At 32.4% G+C, this 13,436-nt stretch overlaps 1 protein-coding gene across 1 annotated transcript in view; it reads right to left on the bottom strand.

The window, feature by feature from the left end:
* The window catches only part of ZBTB20 (zinc finger and BTB domain containing 20), an 811,826-nt gene that overhangs the window by 771,646 nt on the left and 26,744 nt on the right, over positions 1–13,436 (bottom strand). The gene's annotated exons all lie outside the window — the stretch shown is intronic.

Below are 13,436 nucleotides of genomic sequence, written 5' to 3'. Positions count from 1 at the left end.
TGAACTGGACAACATAATTATTATGATGATAGCTAGTGTTTAGGTGCTTACTGGGTGCTAAGTAATCTTCTAAGTACTTTCCATTTATTAACTCATTAAATCCTAATAACCCTGTAAGAGAGATTATTTTAAGTTGCATTTTCCAGGTGATGAAACAGAGAGGCTAAGTGATTTGCCTAAGATCACACAGCATAGCAGTAATAGGATTTGAACCCACCTGCCTGATTAAGAGCTCATGTGTTTAATCCCTATGATATACTGTCTCCCAGTATCTAATAATAACTAAGGCCCCATCTAGCCAAAAGATTCTGTGGATATGAGTCAAATCCAACATATCCTAATGATGATTTCTTACCCTACCTTGATTACTAATACAGCATAGTGCAAATATGCCCTTATACATTTATGCCCAGAGATCATCAATACACTTGGTTTGAGTCTAGCAACAATACTTAAGTTTACATTATATATTCAATCACTTTTCTTTATTACCAAATATCTATAAATATGTTTCCATTTGCTTAAACTAGAAAATAACCTATAATCAATAAAGCTCTCAATTCATAAAGCCTACTTGCATTATACATAGTTCCCATAGATTTTTCTAAATGCCATATTAAGGGGGGGGGGACCTCTATATAGTTATTTAAATTCATTAGTTCAAGTACAATAGCTAATATTAATGCAAATAATTATTTAAAGAACTAAATAAATATTAAATAAAATACAATAAAAAAAAATGTCCTGTTTCCTATAGCCTGAAACAGGTATAAAAAAGGCAAGGATTCAATTATAAATAATTTCTAAGAGATGCTAATGTTATTTTATCTATTTATGCTAATACCATGTAATTTTATACAGTTGGTTTTAATTTTGAAATATTAATGGATGTATTTTGAAGATTTTGATAAATTCATTCTGCAAGAATTTACCCTTGCTCTGATCGTTGTGCATTAACTAAACATATATTGCATGTCCATTATGTGCTATACAGTATAATTTGGGGTGAAAAGTAAACATAAAATGTGTGACATAGTTTCTGTTTTTGCAAACCACAGGCTGGTGGGGGACAGGCATGTAAATAATATTAGTGCAAGCAAATAATCTTGCCACTACATAACGTGATATCCCATGTAATGAAGTGCCTTAAACTTTGTTCCCCTCCCTCAAAAAGCTAAAAATTCAACAAAATAAATATCTCAATTTAAAATGTGGCTTATGAGTCTGGCCAGTGTGGCTAAGAGGTTCAGCATCAACCCATGCACCAAGAGGTCACCAATTCAATTCCCAGTCAGGACGCATGCCCAGGTTGTGGGCCCAATCCCCAGTGAGGGGCATGCAGGAGGCAGCTGATCGATGCTCTCTCTCATCGATGTTTCTATCCCTCTCTCCCTCTCCGCTCCTCTCTCTCTAAAATCAATAAAGGGAAAAAAAATGTGGCTTATGAAAGAGACGTGTGTATGTATGTGCATGTGTGTATGTGTGTGCGTGCAAGCCCATGCATGGAAATGCACCAATTCCTGGAGCAGGGGGAGGTATTGAAGTTAGATTGCAGATAGTTTATAGACCCTTTGAATATATTTTATCCATTGTCCCCAAGGTGCCTAGTAAAGTGTCTTCTACAAGTACACAGTACATGTTCTTCTTAAATGATTATAGAAATCAGTGATAGCCATTGCCTTGGAACATAAAATTTCATTAATTTTAGTTATAATGTACTGTACCTTGATCAGAGATTGTGTCTTGGCAAATGAATATTGCCAAAAGTACTTAACTGGTAAGACTTTTTAATTTTGAAAAGGAAAGAAAACTAATTTTCTCAACTATTTTCTACTATCCCAATACACTTTTACCAAGTCCTTTCTCAGGTATCATTAATGTTTTATTTTAATTTATCTTTACTGTTAAAAGTATTACAGATGTCCCTCCTTTTTTGCCCTATTGAGCCTCTCCTCCCTGCTCCCAACACCCACCCCTCTTTGGCCTTCACCACACATTAATGTCCTTATATTACCTGAGGGTGAACAGGAAAAAAATGTTAAGATAGTTTGAGATTGTTCACAAGAACATTCCCAAAAGATATTTTTATTGCATAGGTTAAAAAGAAGGAGGAGTAAAAATAAGACTATGTTGCAATGATGGATAGCACAAAAGTCTTTAGCTCTAGTAAATGAGTAGAAAAGCGAAGTCTGGAATTAGTAGAACAAAATGAATAAGTGCTAATAAATTATTGGCTTTGTCATTGAGACTATTATCATAAAGTCAATTTTATGTGGCCTAATTAGATAACAATCTTTTATCTTGGTCATGTTTTAAAATTGTATCCTATCAGTCTATCAAAAAACTAGGAGTGTAGAAAATCGTAGTTTGCTAATTGTAGACCAGTAATATGATCCTTATGTGGGAAGATATACAGGTCTAATTTCAATTCTAGTCAACAAATACTTAAGTTTAAAACAAAAACAAAGCATTACATGTAAACTACATCACTGGGAGTACATTTACTATGCTTTTGCAGTGCTGTAGTCACTTTTCCACTGGACTGAGGAAGAGGCTCTACTTACTAAGCTTTGTCCACCTAATACATGACAAAACACCTGAAATAGAATTGAAGCTCCATAAATGAATGAATGAATGACAGAACAAATGAACAAAGCAACAATACATGGTATTTTGAATCTTGGTTAATTAAAAAATTTAATAAATTTTAATTCTAGGGATGATATAAACAACCTGTAAATAGCATTTTAGATGTATTAAATAATATATAAAACATTTTTACTTTAAGATCTTGTGAAAAAAATGATTATAGTAGGGGGTGGAAATGGTAATTCTCTAACTTTGCTGTGTATTTGAAAATGCCATAATAAAATGTTGAATAAAAAAAGCACTGCCCTATAGCTAGCAAAATTTTAATTTATAGTCTCTGAGAATAAAATTCAGCTTGCCTTTACATTTCATTTATCCATTATTTCTTTCACATCTATAATGTTAAGTGTTCAAGGGTAAGTCTGAAGTTGGCCTTAGTGTTCTTCATAGGAATGGAAGCATCTCCTTTTGAGAACACTTTGGTAAGCTAGTTGGGGTCAAGGAGTGGGGCTTAAATAATTCTTCCTGTAGGGTTAAAGTGAGCTGCATAAGAAATAACAATTTGAAGGTAGAGGAGTATAGAGATGAAAGGGAATAAGAGGAGAATGACAGGAAAGAAAGGTGGCTAAAAATTTTTTTTAAAATAGTGATGCCTAATATTAAATTCTAAGAAGCTTGCATTTTGCAATGCTAATGTTCTATTCTCCAAACCTTGTGGATAGCTTGATATATTCTACAGCCTTGCTTAGTAGTGTAATGAGGAATTAAAGGATAGAAAATGAAGACACTGCCATACTTTCACACCTTTGAAAACACAGAAGCTCCTTAATGAGAGAAATACTCCAGGAGTTCCAAGGAGCAAACCAGTGGCACTGTGAATAGTGACCATTAAATAGCGAATAGTGAATAGTAAAAAGTCAAAAGTGCATTTAACATAGCATCACTCAGATATGATTATGAATCAATCACCTTTTCCCACAAATATATGGAAGAAATATGGCCAAAGTGAAGAGGAGGCATAGAGATTAATGTTTGAATTACAAGATTATTATGGTTATTGTTATTGCTACTACACCTATAAACTGATCTTAAATGATATATCATCAGAAATTTAGGAGGTGATAGTACTTTCATGATACAATAAATAAATTTTGAATCAAAGGATTAAAAATGTCATTTGTAATAATACTCTAAAATAATGTAAGACATACATACTATATGAACTCCTCTGGCTCCCTGCTCAATCCTTTCCCTAAACAATCTAGGACAGCATGTTCTAATAACTGTCTTTAAAGTTTCAATACTTACATAATAATGCATTCATATGTACAGGTTATATTAAATATGGTAGAAAGTGTATATAAATATGGTAGAAATATGTGAATACAGGAAAATTAGAAGTCACATAGAAGATATAAAAGAGGCATCTTAATTGTAGGCATCTCTACACTGAAAAACTCAGTCATCGCCCTGGCCAGTTTGGCTCAGCAGTTAGAGCGTTGGCCCGCGGATCGCGGGTTCGACTATACTCAAGGGCACATACCTCCAATGCAGTTCGGTCCCTGGCCCTGGTCGGGGTTGTGTGGGAGGCAACCAGTTGATGTCTCTCTCACATCATGTTTCTCTCTCTCTCTCACTCCCTCCCACTCCTTCCGAAGATAAATGGAAAAATATCTTCAGGTGAGGATTTTAAAAAAACAAAAACACAAAACTCAGTCTTCATGTTCTTCCAGACTACTAAAGCTGTTACTATTGGTAAGAAAAGTTATTACTATCACAGGTGTCAGAAACTGCTTAGTGCTACATACACTATCTCATTTAATTCTCCTAACAGCATTGTAACAAAGGAAACTAAGGTCCAAAGTCATGTAACTAAGAAGTGGTAGAAGTCAGGCCTAAATTCAATCCAAATAAAATTGTGAGGGATCGAGGGAGGGGCTTGACAAAATTACTCCAAAAATTTTCTAGAATAAACAACTGGTAACATTAGGAAGAAATTTTGGAAGACTAATGATGGGGAGCAGGTTTAAAAGCATTCCTCACATAATTTCAATACTTATTTTATATATATATATATATATATATATATATATATATATATATATTGTATCTTAAAGTAAAATTTAAAGAAAGGATAATGAAGAAAAGCAGTGTTTAAATAAATAACTTTCAAAAGTGACAAAAGAAACATACTATGAACCAGTTTGATTAAAGGGTTGGAAACATTAATAACAATCTGTCCAGTAATTTTGAAGCCAGTTATTAATAATAGAGTCAGCATGACAGCAGCTTGCTAACTCTTCTGAGGCAAGAGGCCATTGGGATGATTCAAAATGGGTAAAAACAGTATATTTCAATTTTCTTTAAAAAAGGTCATTTGACCCCAATAAGTTAGTTATAGGGTCGCAACCATAACCTTTTAAATATACATGGTCATGTCAATTTTTTAAATAAATAATCTACATAAAACTTCTATCTTCATTTCCATTAATAACAAATACAAAAAAAAAAACTTATTAAGCAGAGTATATACATTCACAATATAATGTATAAGATATGTTTTACAGGGTTCTTGTGAAATATAAATTTTTAAATAAATTACATTAAATTAAGTTTTAATAATTACATTGGGTATTTCAAAATTATCAAATTACCAAATAAATTCAACTTCAAGTTGAATATCCATAAATTTGAACTTATCACTAATTACATAAGATGTCCTACTCTAATTGAAACTGATGAAATTTCACAACTTAAAATGTAATAACTGGTCCTTCCATAACACAAACATATACTCCCAACATCAATTAAACCTATGTAGAATATAAATATAAAACAAGTATCTCACCACTTGAGGAAACAGTTTAATTAATAATCAACGAGAAGAACACTGCTCATAATTAAATCTGTATTATGAAAAGAACTATGAAAGAAATAAATTATCATTGAGTTCATTTTATAATTTAATGGTCTTGGATTCCAATACTACAGTTCTTATGTTGTCATATCTAAAAGTCTGTGATTGAAACAAACTGCAAGTGACTCTAAGCTAACAATTTAATAAAATTCATGTGGTTTTGCCTAAAGTAATTAAACTTCTCCACCTAAATTCTCTCCAACAATAAATGCATTTATTTCAACATGCCATTCAATAATTAACTTGTTTTAGCATTTTAATCAGATGTTTAAAATGTTTATAATAAATATAAAGTATGTTATATTAAAAAATATCAGATGTTATAAACAAATTCTAGCATTTTCCAGGAGCTACATTTTCACTATTACTATTATTTTTAAAGTAAAATTAATAAATATATAGACATAAATAATAAATCCAAGCAGTTTTGAGGTAATGGAGGGTAATAGGCAAAATATTGTGCCCTGGCCAGTTTGGCTCAGGGGTTGAGCGTCAGCCTGCGGGCCAGAGAGTCCCGGGTTCGGTTCCTGCTAGGGGCACGTACCACACACACACACAAAAATAAAATAAATGTAACTGTAACTAATCAAAACAGATAGTGACTATAAATAAATGATATATTACCAATGTGTGTTTCCTGAAATAACAATAAGAATCTGACATCTAAAACAAGTTAATAAACTTTGGAGTAGGATACAGTTTCACTATTGAGCTACTACCTCTATACTCTAGAGCAAAGGATTCTACAATTTTCAAAAATTATACACCCCATCAGTAAAAATATTTTGAACTTTATGTAGATCATTTGTCTGTTGATTCTCAATTCCATTCCCAACCCTTCCATGCTCTCTAATGTGGTGGAACATGAAAACTACATTTCCCAGATTGCTTTGCCAGAATGAGAAGCATTGGCTGAAGATCAGAGAAAGAATTGTATTCCCCCCTTCAGTTTTTGACACTAGAAATCTCAGCAATGGTGCTTCAGCAGCCTCTACAGCACAGAACTCTTGGGGTCTGGCCCTCAGGACTGCTGACTGCAGCAATGGTACTGCAATTGTAGAACAGCAGCAGCCATCACAGGTGACTGGAAGCTTTAGCAACCTTGATAAGGACCACAGCTTCATTGGAACAGTGGACTCCTGGTCTCTTGGTGTCAGTAGGCGTGCAGGCACCTGGCTTCCTGAAAAGCAGTGATAGTGGTGATTCCAACAGCTACAGTAACAGCAGAGCTCCAGCTGCCTAAGCAGCACAGTGCTGTTGTAATCTCTGGGTAACAGAATTTCCCCTTGCTTTCTACAGGTACTCATTGCTAAATAATAGTGCCAGTGCCACCTTTTTTTCCTTCCACCAGATTTTCCAACACGTTTGTAACAAATTCCCTGTATTAAAGTCACTCTGTTAGAAATCATATCTGTTTTATTAACTGGGCACTGATTAATATATATATACATATATACATACATATATACACACATATATATAATAAATATATATATAAATTATAGACATATACCACTATATTATAAGCATAGAATATATGAATAAGCATTTTAAAGGATGAGATAAATAAGAATTAAATAATACTCAAAATAAATTTTAATTCTGTTATATTTATCAACAATTTAAAAAACATTTTTGCTCTCACTAAAAAACAAAATATTTAGAAAGAGTAATTTGATTAAATATTTGTCTTTCTTTATATCTTGGCCTGGTTTTACACTTTGCAAAACAGTCATTTGAAAATCTGGTACTGTGTTCAAGTTATTGTGATACTCAGCTATCATGGTTTTCATGGGGGCTGGAGGGGGGGGTCCAAATGGAAGAGGATCATTGGCTGTGCTTATTAAATCACAATACTCAATTTTCATTCCCAACCATCAATTTTATAAAAGATTTTGTTGAAATTTGACTAGTAAGTTTCCATCTTCCCAGATGTCAATCAGTCATTCTCATAAACTAAGAGAAAAATACAGCATTTTCATTTTTTAACAAAAGAAGTTTAAAACTGATTTAAAGATTTCATTTGGAAAATTAACACAAGTTATAAAATTCTGTTCTGAGTATTCAGTTACAGTTTTATACAGCTTTTAAATTATACAGATACTACAGTTTTACAATAACATTGGTTTTAGAAACACAATTACATTATAATAAAAATAATTACTCAGAGGGGTGAGGGGGTGGAGGAGGGTATAGAGGGAATAGAATGTGATGGACCGAGACTTGACTTGGGGTGATGAATATACAATACAGTGGAAAGATGATGTGTTGTAGAATTGTGCACCTGGTACCTGTATAATTTTGTTAACCAGTGTCACTACAATCAATTCAATTAAAAGGAAAGAAGAACATAAAACAAAATAATTACAAACATTCAGTATGAAAATGTCCTCTCCATAACATGGGTCTGTTAAAAAGTAGTTACCTTCTCATTCATTTTAGGTATCACTACTTTAAAAATAGAGATAAAGTATGTTGTTGCTTTTCAAAAATACATATATGTTATAGGGCATAGTAATGTCAGCCACCTGTCATCACTGAAGAGAGAAGTAAAACATAATTCTTTGTGTAAAAGAAAAATGCACAACTGCCATAAATTTGATATCACTTTTCAATAGTCTGCCACTGGCTAATCAGTGAACCTGATGTGGTGCAAACAATATTCATGGCCATTCTCCATCTTATTACAAAATATTGTTCTTCCAAATCTGATTGTTTTCTACCATTTGAAAGCTTTTATTTAAAAACACACACACAACAAATTAATCACATCCATGACAGCACTTGTGTATAACTTTGACTAACATTGATTTGCCAAAATAGCTTGCTTATAAATGATTAGTAAGTTAATTTCATGTGTAGAAGCAGCTCTGTAATGTTATCTGGAAATCTTTTTTCCATTCCTACCAAACCAACCACTCCAACACTCCATAACCATGTTAACAATTTTTGTAGAAATGCAGTTTTACTTAGAATTTTGATGCTTTGCTGGTATCTCCTCCAGTAATCCTTTTAGTGATTTATAAAGATGTAGTTCTTTGTATGTTTGTTTGTTTTTTTAATCCTCACCTGAGGTTATTCTTCTATTTATCTCAGACGGAGCGGAGGGAGAAAGAGAGAGGGAAAGAGAGAGAAACATCGATGTGAGAAAGACAAATCAACTGTTTGCCTCCTGCACGACCCCAGCCAGGGCTAGGGACAAACTGCAACTGAAGTACGTGCCCTTGACCGAAATCAAACCCAAGACTCTTTGGTCCACAGGCCAACACTTTAACTGCTGAGCCAAACCGGCCAGGGCAAAATGCAGTTCTTTGTTATTATTTAAATTAAACCTAACAAATACCATTGGCTGAAATATTACACATATTGGTACTTTAACTTAACTATATAGGAAATCTTTCAAACCGTAAAATTTGTTCAACCAATCCTTTAAATCTTCAGGACTGTTTTCTACACATTATCTAACAGCATTTGCTAACAAATAAACGTGATATAGTTTTCTGCCAAATTATTTTTCATGCATTACTTCCGCCATTTTTGATATTTAGGGAAGTTCAGTGTTTCCAATGATATATGTTTGTCCTTTCCTGTGCAGTTAAGAAAATCCCCCAAAGTCTTTTAAACATTAACTTAATAACTTTGTAAAGTCTGGGCTGACAGTCATGTGACATTAAACACTGCTTGCTTCATGATCTGGATATTTAGATTTTAATGTCTTACCAATGAGATGGCCTTCCAACATCTCATTGTCTATACTTCAAGGTATACCATACACTAAGGATGAGGGTCATCCTTAATGAGAGTGAATATAAATGTACATTTCAAATAGACTTCTTGATCATTATTTTTGGTTAATTTATTTTCAAATATGATTAAATTGGCAGTGCTTTTACTTTGTATTGTAGTCAACAAAGTGTTCATAATATGTATCAGGGATATTCTTGTTCAAATGTGCTTGGATTATTAATATTATCTTTATTTTGTTATTTTTTTGTCTGTTTTCTAAGTGTTGGTTTAGTTGAAACCAAATAGTGTAATCTATGATTCCTTATAAGAAGGCACAGTTAAATTCAGTACCTCGATAGCCCTGGCTGAGTAGCTCAGTTGGTTAGAGTGTCATTCCCATACGCCAAGGTTGTGGGTTTGATCCCAGGTCAAGGCACACATAGGGTCAACCAACAAATGCATAAATAAGTGGAATAACAAATCTCTTTCTTTCTCTCTCCCTGCCTCTCTCTCTCAAATCAATCAATAAAAATTTTTTTAATTCAGTACCTCCAAATTTTAAAGAAAATAAACTCCCACTCCCCTCAAGATACTCTGTATAACTTACAATGCATGTAAATAATACTCTGACATTGCCAGCAACTATCTACAGAAAATATTAGTCAACTTTAATTTCTTAGGATTTTAAATTAAAAATATACACAAAAGATTATATATTCTCAAATCCTAACATGTCATCTTGCGTATTTCCTAGAGTTCACGCATACTACTTTTGAGAGCACTGTTCTATAGCATGGGTAGTGGACTCAGATTTGAATTAATACTTATTGGCTATATATCCTAAAGCAAGTTATTTATCCAAGTCTCATATAGCTCATCTATAAAATAACAATAAGAATAGCTATCTCATAGAGTTGTTCTGATTATTACATTAGGTTGATAATAAAAACAGATAATATTTGTTGAGTGCTTACAAAGTGCAAGGCACTATTCAAAGCACAGTAAATTTTTGGAGTATAATGTCTACAAATAATGAACACTCAATAAAAATTAGTTTGCTTCCCCATAAGAGAGAGTAATTGTATAAAATCATGAACATTTATTAGGGAAAATATACAGTTGGTTGTTTACATGCCTATCTCTTCCATGAAACTTCAGGGTTCCTGGAGGCAAAGTCATGTTGTAGCCATCCCTGTATCTTAATAGAGTGTAAAATACAATGCTTTGAATGTATTAAGTGCTGAATAATTAAATAAATGTTTTTAAATGAATATACATAAGATGCCACCATAACTTCTGGCAACTCCATTATCGACAGGAATAATCAATTAATTGCACAAGCATTGCAAAACATGCTATTATTTTTATACATATTCTATTATACCTTTGCAGGAAGCATAGCACTCTCCAGAGCTTTTGAAAATACAATAACCCCTGATTATTTGTACTAACAGTAGAAGGTATGGATAATCAAAAAATAATTTCTATTTGGATTTTTAATGTTTCCATATTTATACATGAGTATTGATATGCCTAACATTCTATAAAAGAAAATGCACTTCCAACAAAATAAGTTGCACTATGAAAAGCTTAGAAATAAGTTGAATGTAATTTAGTTTGTGTGATTTTTTTTTTTTTACTCTTTACTCCTGTGTGTAACCTACACCATACTCAAACTACATGGAACTTGCCTTTTCTCAAACCCTCTCTAAAGATAAGAAATGTTTAAATGTTGGTTTCCACGGGGATATTTTCTGCATAAAGTAGGCAATTCTAATCAATGAACCAAAAATCATGATTATCTAGGTATTACAAAAAAATCACTTTAAATATATTATGATATATACCATTTGCCTCACTAAAATTAAGCATTTTGATTTTTTATAAAGTGTTTTATTAATTTGTTCTGCATTACAAACCATAAATGTTCTTCATGACTTTTTTTTCAGATAAATGACCTGAGGTCACTTGTGATATACAATATTTAGTTACTTAATCATATATCTGGAATATCACAGTTTTCTACCTAACTCATACTGCTGTTAAAAAGAAAAATAAGTAAGCCCAGCCAGTGTGGCTCAGTGGTTGAGCATCGACCCATGCACCAAGAGGTCACCGGTTCAATTCCCGATCAGGGTACATGCTCAGGTTGTGGGCCAAATCCCCAGTGGAGGGGCATGCAGGAGGCGGCTAATCTATGTTCTCTCTCATCGATGTTTCTATCTCTCTCTCCCTCTTCCTTCCTCTCTCTCTTTAAAAGTTAATTAAGAAAAAAAAAATTAAAAGAAAAATAAGCAAATCATTTTGAAATAGTTAGAAAAAGTACAGTATAAGGAGGAATAATAAATGTAAGGCATCATTGTATCTTAATGAGAACGTAAAAAATTAGCTTTTCATCTCACTCTCAATTATTCATGGATGGTACACACCTTCTCTAGGTGAATGAGAAGCAGAGTGTTTTGACAGAAAGAATATGAGCTTTAAAGTCAAACAAGCCCAGATATGAATCAAGCTTCCACGTTCACTAGTTATGACCTGAAACAAGTTATTCATTTTTCTTGAATTTCCGTTTTCTCATTGGGAAAAATGAGATGAAAGTATTAAATGAAAATTGATATAAAGTGTTTGACCCACAGCAAAAATCCATTAAATGATAATCCATTTCTTCCTTTTCTTCCTAAACCAGAGGTTCTCAATTTATGGAAGTCTTCATCAACAATTTATATTTGTCTACCACAAAATAGCTTACAAAATTTCTTCACAACTTCTGAATTTAATCCTTACTGCCAATCTAGGAAGTAATTTGACATCATTCTAATTTTTCACAGTAATAAACTGAGCTTCCAAGAAAGTAAATATTTTTTGTAATTCTTACAAGTAGTAAGTTACAAAATGGAACTTTCACCTACCATTCCATCAAGCTTGGTTCCCCAACTACTAAACAACAGGCCTACCCAGAACTAAATAAACAGAATGTTTTATATTAAGAAAGTAATATCTAATGATAATTAATATTATTAAATTATTTACCTAGCTGAGAAGTAAAGTAAGGACATATTCGTATTATTATCACTTGTGGTTCTAGGACCTGAGAATTCAGCTGCTAAATCCAAATGATTTTATAACACTTTCCTAGAAAATAGTTTTTATGGAAAAACATTGAGTTAAAGAAGACACGCCCATATGAAAACTTGTAATAGCTAGTACGGTTGCTATAGGTGAGGAATAACTTACAAATAAAATTTAAGGTATAATTTTATATTCTTCAGCAATATAGTAAAATTTCTCAGTAATCAATTTATTTCTTCTCTAATGATATTATAAAATGAATAAGTTCTGGGTATCTAATATGCAGTATGGTGATTATAGTTAATAATACTATATTATGTACTTATAATCTGCTAAGAATAGATCTTAAGTGTTCTCACCACAAAGGAAAAAAATGGTAACTATATGAGGTGATACAGATGTGTTAATTAACTGTGTAATCATTTCACAATAGGTATGTGTATTAAATTATGTTTGTTACCCCTTTAAAAATCACATTGTAAAACCTAAGTATATATAATTTTTATTTGTAAATCATAGCTCAATAAAACTAGGGAAACTTTTTTTAGATAAATAAAAAAGTGTGCATAGTTTTTTTTTCAAAACAGCTGTCTCAATACTAGAAACATACTTTATTTTTTTATACTTTTCTGTATTTTCAATACTTTACAATGTACAAATTATTTTATAGTTACAAAAATATCTTAATAAAATAATTACCTAATCATCAAAAAAAAAAAATATTGGCAAAATAAGTATGTCTAAAATATTGAATGGTCCATTAAAATAAGATAACCATTTCATCTAACCAACTCTAAGAGAACAACTGATTAATCATATGCATGAGCTCAAGACTCTCAAGACCACACTTAGAGAAACACTTCTTTGAGTCCTTATCTTCTCTTATATCTGTTTCTTACTAATTAGGAGAAAATAGAGCATAACAGTTAAAGGTGTGTGTGGGTTCTAGATTCAGTCAAATCTTGGCCTAATTGTTTTAGATAAATCCCTTAATATCATTAAAAATTTTCCCCCCTCATCTCTAAAATAGGGGAAATAAAAGTACCTATAGAGGGGGTGGGGGGTGGGATGGGAAGAGATAAACCACAGAACTTATATGCATGTATGCATAACCAATGGACATAAACAACAAAGC

Source organism: Molossus molossus, unplaced genomic scaffold (assembly GCF_014108415.1).
Source record: "Molossus molossus isolate mMolMol1 unplaced genomic scaffold, mMolMol1.p scaffold_m16_p_5, whole genome shotgun sequence".
Taxonomy (NCBI): Eukaryota; Metazoa; Chordata; class Mammalia; order Chiroptera; family Molossidae; genus Molossus; species Molossus molossus.
The sequence above is the reverse complement of the archived record's forward strand: the minus strand, read 5'-3'. Positions and strand labels throughout refer to the sequence as shown.